Raw genomic sequence first — 12,370 nt, 5'->3', positions numbered from 1 at the left:
CAGGAAACCATGACTATCTGTTGATCAACGAGCTAGTCAACTAGAGGCTTACTAGGGACACTTTGTGGTCTATGTATTCACACATGTATTACGATTTCCGGACAATACAATTATAGCATGAATAATAGACAATTACCATGAACAAAAAAATATAATAATAACCTTTTATTATTGCCTCTAGGGCATATTTCCAACAACTAGGACTCCCAAGTCCTAGTAGGATTCCCCTTTCCTTTCCGGAGTAGGAGAGAAGAAAGAGGGAAAGAGAGAGGGAGTAGGAAAGGGCAAGGGGGGCGCCCCCCTTCCCCTAGTACAATTCGGACCCATGGGGGGCGCCTCCTTCCCTTTGGCCTGCCTCCTCTATTCCCGTATGGCCCAATAAGGCCCAATACTTCTCCCGGCGAATTATCGTAACTCTCCGGTACTCCGAAAAATACCTAAATCACATGGAACCTTTCCGATGTCCGAATATAGCCTTCCAATATATCGATCTTTACCTCTCGACCATTTCGAGACTCATCGTCATGTCCCCGATCTTATCCGGGACTCTGAACAACCTTCGGTACATCAAATCACATAACTCATAATACAAATCGTCATCGAACGTTAAGCGTGCGGAACCTACGGGTTCGAGAACTATGTAGACATGACCGAAACACATCTTCGGTCAATAACCAATAGCGGAACCTGGATGCTCATATTGGCTCCTACATATTCTACGAAGATCTTTATCGGTCAAACCGCATAACAACATACGTTGTTCCCTTTGTCATCGGTATGTTACTTGCCCGAGATTCGATCGTCGGTATCTCAATACCTAGTTCAATCTCGTTACCTGCAAGTCTCTTTACTCGTTCCGTAATGCATTATCCCACAACTAACTCATTAGTTACATTGCTTGCAAGGCTTATAGTGATGTGCATTACCGAGAGGGTCCAGAGGTACCTCTCCGACAATCGGAGTGACAAATTATAATCACCCAGTTACGTTGTGACGTTTGGTAGCACACAAAGTGTTCCTCCGGTATTCGGGAGTTGCATAATCTCATAGTCATAGGAACATGTATAAGTCATGATGAAAGCAATAGCAACATACTAAACGATCAAGTGCTAAGCTAACAGAATGGGTCAAGTCAATCACATCATTCTCTAATGATGTGATTCCGTTAATCAAATGACAACTCATGTCTATGGCTAGGAAACTTAACCATCTTTGATTCAACGAGCTAGTCAAGTAGAGGCATACTAGTGACACTCTATTTGTCTATGTATTCACACATGTATCAAGTTTACGGTTAATACAATTCTAACATGAATAATAAACATTTATCATGATATAAAGAAATATAAAATAACAACTTTATTATTGCCTCTAGGGCATATTTCCTTCTCCCCTCAACACCGATGACCGAGTTCGCCGACGAAGGGGAGTCGCCGGAGAACGGTACTGGAAGATTTGACTCTCCTGGAGGGGCTAGGGTATTGACGAGTGCCAAGACTGTCTTATTACGCGCCGGATAGTACAGGTATCCGTGGTTCATCCAACCGTTCTTATTGTCCTGATGGCGAGCGACTAAACACGTTTAGTGCTAAGCAATACTTTCTCTTTCCTGATTATCTTCCCTGGTATGCTTCCTTACGAACACTTCGCACGAAAGGAAACCGCCGCACGTTCAAGATAGAAGGGAACCACCACAGCGTCGGGGACGCGGCCTTGCGCCGCCCAAATCGCCTCGAGCCGCTGCACGCCGCCGCCATCGCATCGACCCGCCGCACCATTCAGGATGCCACCCCCATCGCCTCGATCGAGCTGCCACACCTTTAGGGACGCCGCCCCTCACAGCTCCATGCCGCTCCCACCCATCGCCTGCCTAGCCTCGGCCATCAGCGCCGCCGCCTAAACTGCTTGGCCGGCCGTCGGGGACGCCGCCAAAACCGCCTGGCCTCGGCCGTCGGCGACCCCTTGAGTTCACATCTCCCCGTCATCTCGCACGGTCAGGGGAAGTGCTACCTTCAAACACACCGCCGCCGGGCCTGACGTTCGGAGAGGTCTTTCGTTTGTACAGTCTTTTGTTCACCTTATTATGTATTTCGTCTGTACTGTCTTTCGTTCATCTTATTTTTTCAGTGAAGTGCTGCTTCACATTTCATAGATTGGTTCACGTGTGATATCTGTTTTGGCATACGTGATGTACTGATTCACGTTTCACTTACCTAAGATCGATCAACCGAAAAGTAGCCCCGTATACACTTGATAACTGAAGCCAAATCAAGCTTGTTAACAGTTTAAAACTCTTTGATCAGTGATTTGAATGCAGGCATTTAGCACTTAAGCTTCATTACCAGTGTGATTTGGATTGCCTGAATTTTGCTCATCCATGTTCATGATCATATTATACTGATTTCATTGATTTTGTACACACATCTCGCAGATGCAAAATAATCATTCGGGTGCTTCTCCACTACGATCAGGATGTGCGCTAATTTGAATTACCAGCGAGGTACGATGGATTTCAACATATATATGACATGCAAGGTGAAGAAAGATGTGTGAGCAGAAGTTGTATATCTGGACGCCCCAGTGAAATAAAAGGTGTGTACTCACCGTTCACTAATTTCATCTTCTATGTATAATCCCATTATGCACACAATAGCGGATCAGATGATCGATTTCACTGGAATCATACTTAGCTTGGCTGAAACTAGCTCCGGTACAAGCTTTTTCTATAGGCCATTGCTTTGAACTACATTAACAAACTTGAGCTATATCTCTAAGGAAGCCACGTTGATTTTTATGATTCAGTCATTCTAATTCTCGAGAAGAACCATAAGTTACCCTGATGCGAAGTTTAATTTAGCAGTTCTTTTGCTGTTATTAAATACTTCAAAAGTTGTCTTTCATGTTATTTTGATTGATTGGGTTTTCTTTTGTGGTATCATATGGTGAGTTTGTCAAGATCGGGATTAGCCATAAGCATGCGATATTAGGTATCACCTGTTATAAATAACCATTCATGGATAAAATATAGTGTTGATGTTAATTCATTCATTAATACTATCTCAATTTGGCAAATGTTAGGGATAATTGTGGCACATATGTCCGATATATATTGCCGCTGATCCAAAATAAGTGTCGTGGTTTTAGTTTACCACGACACTTATTTTGGATCGGAGGAGTACTACAAAAGAGCAAAGATGTCATGTGAATGGGCAGAGTGGGCAACCATGGATGGCAACCAAGATGGGAGGCTCAGAATTCTTTCAAAGATTACACGTGTGTTGCACGTGCCAACTTACTAGTAGGGCGCTAGTGGGCCGGCCCATGAACACGCAGGGGCAGTGCAAAAAGTGTATTTATGTCGCGAAAAAACCAACCCAAATGACGTTGCTATGAGGATTCGAACTGGCGACAGTTAGCTTCGGTGCATGATTCGCTAACCAATAGACCAACTAAACCCTTGCGTAGAAATTGCAACACGAAAAGTCTAAGAACTATATTTTAGCCGCGCTATTTAGAAAAAGGGAATTTCTTTTGAAAAGAAATGTGAACAAATTTTGAATGTCCATAGATCTAAAAACCATCACGAATTAGGAAAAAAAGTTCATGTATTCAAAAGCATTCACAAAAAGTTTCATAAAAAAATGAAAGAAGTTCACCGATTTTCAAAAAAAATAACAAATTTGAAAAAAATTCATTGACTTTGAAAAAAATTCACCGATTTTGAAAAAAAGTTCATCAAATTTGGAAAAAAAGAGTTTCATCAAATTTGAGAAAATTTCATTGATTTTGTAAAAAAGTTCATCGAATTTGAAAAAAGTTCATCAAAAATTAAGAAAACATTCATTGGTTTTGCAGAAAAAGGTTGACGAATTTTTTTAAAAGTTCATTGAAGCAGGGAGAAGGAAAAAAAGAAAAAAGGAAAGTAGATGGATGAAAACCATGAGAAAGATGCACAAGTTACACAATATTGGGCGGCGGGGTGGTCAATGCAGTAAACCTCCAAGGAGGAAGTCGCAGGTTCGATTCACACTGCCCCCTAACATCTTTTTATCTTTTAAAGACAGATAAAACGCAGATGGGCCGACTCATTTAGATTGAAAAGAAAGCAAGGGGTGTGCGCTGTTTGCGAATAACCCATTAACGGGCGCTTAAGGCGTCGTTTAGGGTTTGCCGTACGACACGGCCTGCTGAGGATAATGTGGCAATCGTTATGTGAATTATATCCAACGGCTTAGACCTAACCGATTCCCTAAATTTAGCGGATTGATTTTTTTTTTGCATAAGTTTTTTTATCCTAGCCACATGAACTTCAAACACTTACACAATACATCATCAAGCATTCAAATTTTTCGAAAATAAACATGCATGACATATTAACCGTTTACAAGCATATAGTTGTTGGATTATGGATGGGCTTAGGCCCATATAAAACACTAATCCCTGGTTAATCTTGAGGCCCATGTATGAGATGGCAGGTGGTGGGAAGTTTAGCCCCACCTTGCTAGTTGAGGAGAGTTGAGACCCCTTTTTAAGGGCTGCTCTACCACTTGCCATTGGAAGCTTGGGAAAAGGAGTGGTACACGCTCCTCCTCCGCCGCCCGCTTCGCCTCGTCATGACGCGTGCGCGCCGCGGGTTGCGGGAATGAGCCGAGCCAAAGCTTATTTTTAAGAAGGCTCTGCCCAGTGGAGTGACCTAGTTCGGTTCACTCACTCCCTCTCGCGTGACCTAGCCGTCATCTACTGTGCTGTCTCTGGCGACCCCATCCCGACGACCGCGTGCACGGCTGGTCGGGAGAGCAGGTGCCTCCGGAACCCTGTTGTTCGAGATCCTGCCCGGGAGAACGACAATAAGGTGTTTGGTGAGCGTCTCGACGCGACTGCTCCCGATCTGAATGTATTCACGTGTGAGTCCTTTGCTGTCGAGGATGTCATCGGTCATCTCAATGTTTTGCAGAACTCGAGAGCAAAGGACTCACACGTGAAAGGGGCAGAGGGTTCTTCTAGCGCCAATGTGATGCAGAAGAACTTCCACAAGTTCAAGGGAAAGAACTCTGTACAGCAGAATACTACCTTTAAGAAGAAGGGTAAGAAGAAAGACAAAAAGAGAGATGGCTTCTTTACTTGTGGTTCAGAGGAACATTGGGCAAACAAGTGCCCAAACAAGTACAAGAAGCCAGCACAGGACTCCAAGTCTGTGAATTTCACTCTGAGCAACAATGATGCGGCATCTGGGTATGGTAATCTGTTTACCATACTTTCAGTTTGTCAGTCCACCGATTGGTGGGTTGACACTGGGGCCAATATTCATGTGTGTGCTGATGTGTCTTTGTTTTCTTCTTACCAGGTCGCACGAGATTGTCCCGTCCTGATGGGGAATGGCTCACATGCTTTTGTTCATGGTGTTGGCACGGTAGATCTGAAGTTTACTTCGGGAAAGATCGTGCAACTAAAGAACGTGCAACATGTCCCCGCCATCAAGAAGAATCTCGTTAGTGGCTCCCTTCTATGTAAAGAAGGGTTTAAGTTAGTATTTGAGTCTAACAAAGTAGTCGTATCTCGGTATGGACTATTTGTTGGAAAAGGATATGACTGTGGTGGTTTGTTCTGCCTTTCCCTGGAGGATTTCTGTAATAAAGTCGTGAACCAAATTCATTCTAATGTGAACGAATCTGAAGTTTGGCATTCACGTCTTTGTCACATAAATTTCGGTTGTATGACGCGGCTAGCTAAGATGGACTTAATCCCGAGTTTCACTTTAGCCAAAGGCTCTAAGTGTCATTCGTGTGTGCAAGCTAAGCAACCTCGTAAGCCTCACAAGCTTGCGAAGGAGAGACACATGGCACCATTAGAGCTCATACATTCAGATCTTTGTGAGATGAATGGTGTGTTGACTAAAGATGGAAAGAAATACTTCATGACTCTAATTGATGATTCCACTAGATTCTGCCATGTATATTTGTTAAATACTAAGGATGAGGCTCTACACTATTTTAAAGTCTATAAGGCTGAAGTTGAGAACCAACTTGAGAAGAAAATAAAACGAGTCCGGTCTGATCATGGTGGAGAGTATTTTTCTAATGAGTTTGATTTATTCTGTGCGGAACATGGTATTATTCATGAGAGGACGCCTCCCTACTCACCCCAGTCAAACGGGGTTGCCGAACGGAAAAACCGTACTCTAACTGATTTGGTTAATGCCATGTTAGATACATCAGGTTTATCCAAGGCATGGTGGGGGGAGGCTGTATTGACATCATGTCATGTCCTGAATAAAGTTCCCATAAAGGATAATGAGACTACTCCCTATGAGCAATGGGAAAAGAAAAGAACTACACTCTCTTACTTGCGCACTTGGGGCTGTTTGGCGAAAGTCAACGTGCCGATAACCAAAAAGCGCAAGTTGGGACCAAAGACCGTGGACTGCGTTTTTCTTGGCTATGCCAAGCATAGCGTTGGCTATAGATTTCTAGTGGTGAAATCTGATGTACACGACGTGAAGGTCGGTACGATCATGGCGTCTAGGGATGCTACATTCTTTGAGGATATTTTCCCCATGAGAGATATGCAAAGCACATCTACACTGGAATCTGATGAGACCCCCGAACCTGCCATTCCAATGGAATACTATGTGAAGGAAATATGCCCTAGAGGCAATATAAAGTTGTTATTTATATTTCCTTATATCATGATAAATGTTTATTATTCATGCTAGAATTGTATTAACCGGAAACTTAGTACATGTGTAAATACATAGACAAACAGAGTGTCACTAGTATGCCTCTAGTTGACTAGCTCGTTGAATCAAAGATGGCTAAGTTTCCTAGCCATTGACATGAGTTGTCATTTGATTAACGGGATCACATCATTAGGGAATGATGTGATTGACTTGACCCATTTCGTTAGCTTAGCATTTGATCGTTTAGTATATTGCGATTGCTTTCTTCACGACTTATACATGTTCCTATGACTATGAGATTCTGCAACTCCCGAATACCGGAGGAACACTTTGTGTGCTACCAAACGTCACAACGTAACTGGGTGTATAAAGGTGCTCTACAGGTGTCTTCGATTGTACTTGTTGAGTTGGCATAGATCAAGATTAGGATTTCTCACTCCGATTGTCTGAGAGGTATCTCTGGGCCCTCTCGGTAATGCACATCACTATAAGCCTTGCAAGCAATGTGACTAACGAGTTAGTTGCGGGATGATGCATTACGGAACGAGTAAAGAGACTTGCCGGTAACGAGATTGAACTAGGTATTGAGATACCGATGATTGAATCTCGGGCAAGTAACATACCGATGACAAAGGGAACAAAGTTTGTTGTTATGCGGTTTGACCGATAAAGATCTTTGTAGAATATGTAGGAGCCAATATGAGCATCCAGGTTCCGCTATTGGTTATTGACCGCAGACATGTCTCGGTCATGTCTACATAGTTCTCGAACCCATAGGGTCCGCACGCTTAACGTTCAGTGACGATCGGCATTATAAGCTTATGTGTTTTGATGTACCAAAGATAGTTTGGAGTCTCGGATGTGATCACGGACATGACGAGGAGTCTCGAAATGGTCGAGACATAAAGATTGATATATTGGACGACTATATTCGGACACCGGATGAGTTCCGAGGGTCACCAGATATTTATCGGAGTGCCGGGGGGTTATCGGAACCCCCGGGGGAACTAATGGGCCAACATGGGCCTTACGGGAGAGAGAGGAGAGGGCCTAGGGATGGCCGCCCCCCCCCCTTGGGAGTTCGAATTGGACAAGGAGGGGGGCGGCGCCCCCTCTTTCCTCCCTCTCTCCCTCTCCTTCCTTTCAGCTTCCTCCTTCCTAGTTGGACTAGGAAAGGGGAGTCCTACTCCCAGTAGGAGGAGGACTCCCCCCTCTCCTTGGCGTGCCCCAAGGCCGGCCGGCCTTCCCCGTTGCTCCTTTATATACGGGGGCAGGGGGCACCCTAGAACACACAAGTTGATTGTTCCAAGCCGGGTGCGGTGCCCCCCTCCACCATAATCCACCTCGTTCATATCGTCGTAGTGCTTAGGCAAAGCCCTGCGCCGGCAGCTTCATCATCACCGTCATCAAGCCGTCGTGCTGACGAAGCTCTCCCTCGACACTCTGCTGGATCGTGAGTTCGTGGGACGTCACCGAGCTGAACGTGTGCAGATCGCGGAGGTGCCGTACGTTTGGTACTAGGATCGGTCAATCGTGAAGATGTACGACTACATCAACTGCGTTGTCATAACGCTTCCGCTTTTGGTCTACGAGGGTACGTGGACAAAACTCTCCCCTCTCGTTGCTATGCATCACCATGATCTTGCGTGTGCATAGGATTTTTTTTAAATTACTACGTTCCCCAACAGTGGCATCCGAGCCAGGTTTATGCATAGATGTTATATGCACGAGTAGAACACAAGTGAGTTGTGGGCGATACTAGTCATACTGCTTACCAGCATGTCATACTTTGATTCGGCGGTATTGTTGGATGAAGCGCCCTGGACCGACATTACGCGTACGCTTACACGAGACTGGTTCTACCGACGTGCTTCGCACACAGGTGGCTGGCGGGTGTCAGTTTCTCCAACTTTAGTTGAATCGAGTGTGGCTACGCCCGGTCCTTGTTGAAGGTTAAAACAGCACATACTTGACGAAATATCGTTATGGTTTTGATGCGTAGGTAAGAACGGTTCTTGCTCAGCCCGTAGCAGCCACGTAAAACTTGCAACAACAAAGTAGAGGACGTCTAACTTGTTTTTGCAGGGCATGTTGTGATATGATATGGTCAACACATGATGCGAAATTTTATTGTATGAGATGATCATGTTTTGTAACGGAGTTATCGGCAACTACAAGGGAGCCATATGGTTCTCACTTTATTGTATGAAATGCAATCGCCATGTAATTGCTTTACTTTATCACTAAGCGGTAGCGATAGTCGTAGAAGCAATAGTTGGCGAGACGACAACGATGCTACGATGGAGATCAAGGTGTTGCGCCGGTGACGACGGTGATCATGACGGTGCTTTGGAGATGGAGATCAAAGGCACAAGATGATGAAGGCCATATCATATCACTTATATTGATTGCATGTGATGTTTATCTTTTATGCATCTTATTTTGCTTAGATCGACGGTAGCATTATAAGATGATCCCTCACTAAATTTCAAGGTATAAGTGTTCTCCTTGAGTATGCACCATTGCGAAAGTTCGTCGTGCCGAGACACCACGTGATGATCGGGTGTGATAAGCTCTACGACGGGTGCAAGCCAGTTTTGCACACGCAGAATACTCGGTTTAAACTTGACGAGCCTAGCATATGCAGATATGGCCTCGGAACACTGAGACCGAAAGGTCGAGCGTGAATCATATAGTAGATATGATCAACATAGTGATGTTCACCATTGAAAACTACTCCATCTCACGTGATGATCGGACATGGTTTAGTTGATATGGATCACGTGATAACTTAGATGATTAGAGAAATGTCTATTGGGAGTTCTTAAGTAATTTGATTAATTGAACTTTAATTTATCATGAACTTAGTACGTGATAGTATTTTGCATGTCTATGTTGTTGTACATAGATGGCCCGTGCTGTTGTTCCATTGAATTTTAATGCGTTCCTAGAGAAAGCTAAGTTGAAAGATGATGGTAGCAACTACACGGACTGGGTCCGTAACTTGAGGATTATCCTCATTGCTGCACAGAAGAATTACGTCCTGAAAGCACCGCTAGGTGCCAAACCTGCTGCAGGAGCAATGCCAGATGTTATGAACGTCTAACAGAGCAAAGTTGATGACTACTCAATAGTTCAGTGTGCCATGCTTTACGGCTTAGAACCGGGACTTCAACGATGTTTTGAACATCATGGAGCATATGAGATGTTCCAGGAGTTGAAGTTAATATTTCAAGCAAATGCCCGGATTGAGAGATATGAAGTCTTCAAAATGTATGGGTATAACAATCACTTGATTCAACTGGGAGTTAATCTTCCTGATGATAGTGTCATTGATAGAATTCTTCAATCACTGCCACCAAGCTACAAGAGCTTCGTGATGAACTATAATATGCAAGGAATGGATAAGACAATTCCCGAGCTCTTCGCAATGCTAAAGGCTGCGGAGGTAGAAATCAAGAAGGAGCATCAAGTGTTGATGGTCAACAAGACCACCAGTTTCAAGAAAAAGGGTAAAGGGAAGTGATACGTCTCCAACGTATCTATAATTTTTTATTGTTTCATGCTATATTATATTCTGTTTTGGACATTAATGGGCTTTATTATACAATTTTATATTATTTTTGGGACTAACCTATTAATCGGAGGCCCAGCCCAGAATTGCTGTTTTTTTGCCTATTTCACAGTTTCGCAGAAAAGAATATCAAACGGAGTCCAAACGGAATGAAACCTTCGGGAACGTGATTTTCGGAACGAATGTGGTCCAGAGGACTTGGACACTACGTCAAGACATCAACCAGGAAGGCACGAGGTAGGGGGGCGCGCCTACCCCTCCTAGGCGCGCCCTCCACCCTCGTGCGCCCCACATTGCTCCATCGACGTACTTCTTCCTCCTATATATACCTACGTACCACCAAACTACCAGATACGGAGCCAAAAACCTAATTCCACCACCGCAACCTTCTGTACCCGTGAGATCCCATCTTGGGGCCTTGTCCGGAGCTCCGCCGGAGGGGGCATCGATCACGGAGGGCTTCTACATCAACACCATAGCCTCTCCGATGATGTGTGAGTAGTTTACCTCAGACCTTCGGGTCCATAGTTATTAGCTAGATGGCTTCTTCTCTCTTTTTGGATCTCAATACAATGTTCTCCCCCTCACTTGTGGAGATCTATTCGATGTAATCTTCTTTTGCGGTGTGTTTGTTGAGACCGATGAATTATGGGTTTATGATCAAGTTTATCTATGAATAATATTTGAATCTTCTTTGAATTCTTTTATGTATGATTGGTTATCTTTGCAAGTCTCTTCGAATCATCAGTTTAGTTTGGCCTACTAGATTGATCTTTCTTGCAATGGGAGAAGTGCTTAGCTTTGGGTTCAATCTTGCGGTGTCCTTTCCCAGTGACAGTAGGGGCAGCAAGGCATGTATTGTATTGTTGCCATCGAGGATAACAAGATGGGTTTTATATCATATTGCATGAGTTTATCCCTCTACATCATGTCATCTTACTTAAAGCGTTACTCTGTTCTTATGAACTAATACTCTAGATGCATGCTGGATAGCGGTCGATGCGTGGAGTAATAGTAGTAGATGCAGGCAGGAGTCGGTCTACTTGTCTCGGACGTGATGCCTATATACATGATCATACCTAGATATTCTCATAACTATGCTCAATTCTGTCAATTACTCAACAGTAATTTGTTCACCCAACGTAATACTTATGCTCTTGAGAGAAGCCACTAGTGAAACCTATGGCCCCCGGGTCTATTTTCCATCATATTAATCTCCCGTCAACAAGTTATTTCTAGCGTCGTCTTTATTTTGCTTTCTTTACTTTGCATCTTTATCATAAAAATACCAAAAATATTATCTTATCATTTCGATCAGGTCTCACTCTCGTAAGTGACCGTGAAGGGATTGACAACCCCTTTATTGCGTTGGTTGCGAGGATTTATTTGTTTGTGTAGGTGCGAGGGACTCGTGCGCGGCCTCCTACTGGATCGATACCTTGGTTCTCAAAAACTGAGGGAAATACTTACGCTACTTTGCTGCATCACCCTTTCCTCTTCAAGGGAAAACCAACGCAGTGCTCAAGAGGTAGCAAGAAGGATTTCTGGCGCCGTTGCCGGGGAGGCTTACGCAAAGTCATCTCAAGATTTGACTCCCGACAACGAGCCATTTGTGGCACCGTTGCCGGGGAGTCTACACAGAAGTCAACATACCAAGTACTCATCACAAACCCTTATCTCCCGCATTACATTATTTGCCATTTGCCTCTCGTTTTCCTCTCCCCCACTTCACACTTGCCGTTTTATTCGCCCCTCTTTCGTTCGTCTTTTTTGCTTGCTTGTGTTGCCATGTGTCTTCTATTTGCTTGCATCTTTGCTTGCTAAAAATCTATTGATATGGATCCACTTAAAGTGTTCTACTTGGATCATCTTCGATCCTTATGCGCTTGTGCTGAAACCCCAACTAGCCTAGTTGATGGGAAATCTTTAGATGAGCATGTTCATTTTGTGCGTCACCGTTTGTCTGAAAAAGGGAGACTCTTATGGAATCAAATAAACAAATTGCTGTGTTATGCTTGGAATCTTTGTGAAATTTGTGATATTACTTGTTGCTCTAAGAACCCTAAAAAACACCTCCCCTACCTATGTGAGTTTAATGAAAATGAAACCTTATCTTCTTA

At 43.8% G+C, this 12,370-nt stretch overlaps 1 long non-coding RNA gene across 1 annotated transcript; it reads left to right on the top strand.

Annotated features, from left to right (window-relative positions):
• Positions 1-1,648: 1,648 nt before the first annotated feature.
• Positions 1,649-10,949, top strand: LOC141027706 (uncharacterized). The gene is made up of 2 exons (XR_012189437.1): positions 1,649-5,232; positions 5,345-10,949. It is a non-coding gene; the product is annotated as an uncharacterized lncRNA (long non-coding RNA).
• The last annotated feature ends 1,421 nt before the right edge of the window (positions 10,950-12,370 follow it).

The sequence above is a fragment of the Aegilops tauschii genome, chromosome 7 (assembly GCF_002575655.3).
Source record: "Aegilops tauschii subsp. strangulata cultivar AL8/78 chromosome 7, Aet v6.0, whole genome shotgun sequence".
Taxonomy (NCBI): domain Eukaryota; kingdom Viridiplantae; phylum Streptophyta; class Magnoliopsida; order Poales; family Poaceae; genus Aegilops; species Aegilops tauschii.
Note: the sequence above shows the minus strand (reverse complement) of the source record. Positions and strands in the feature narration are given on the sequence as shown.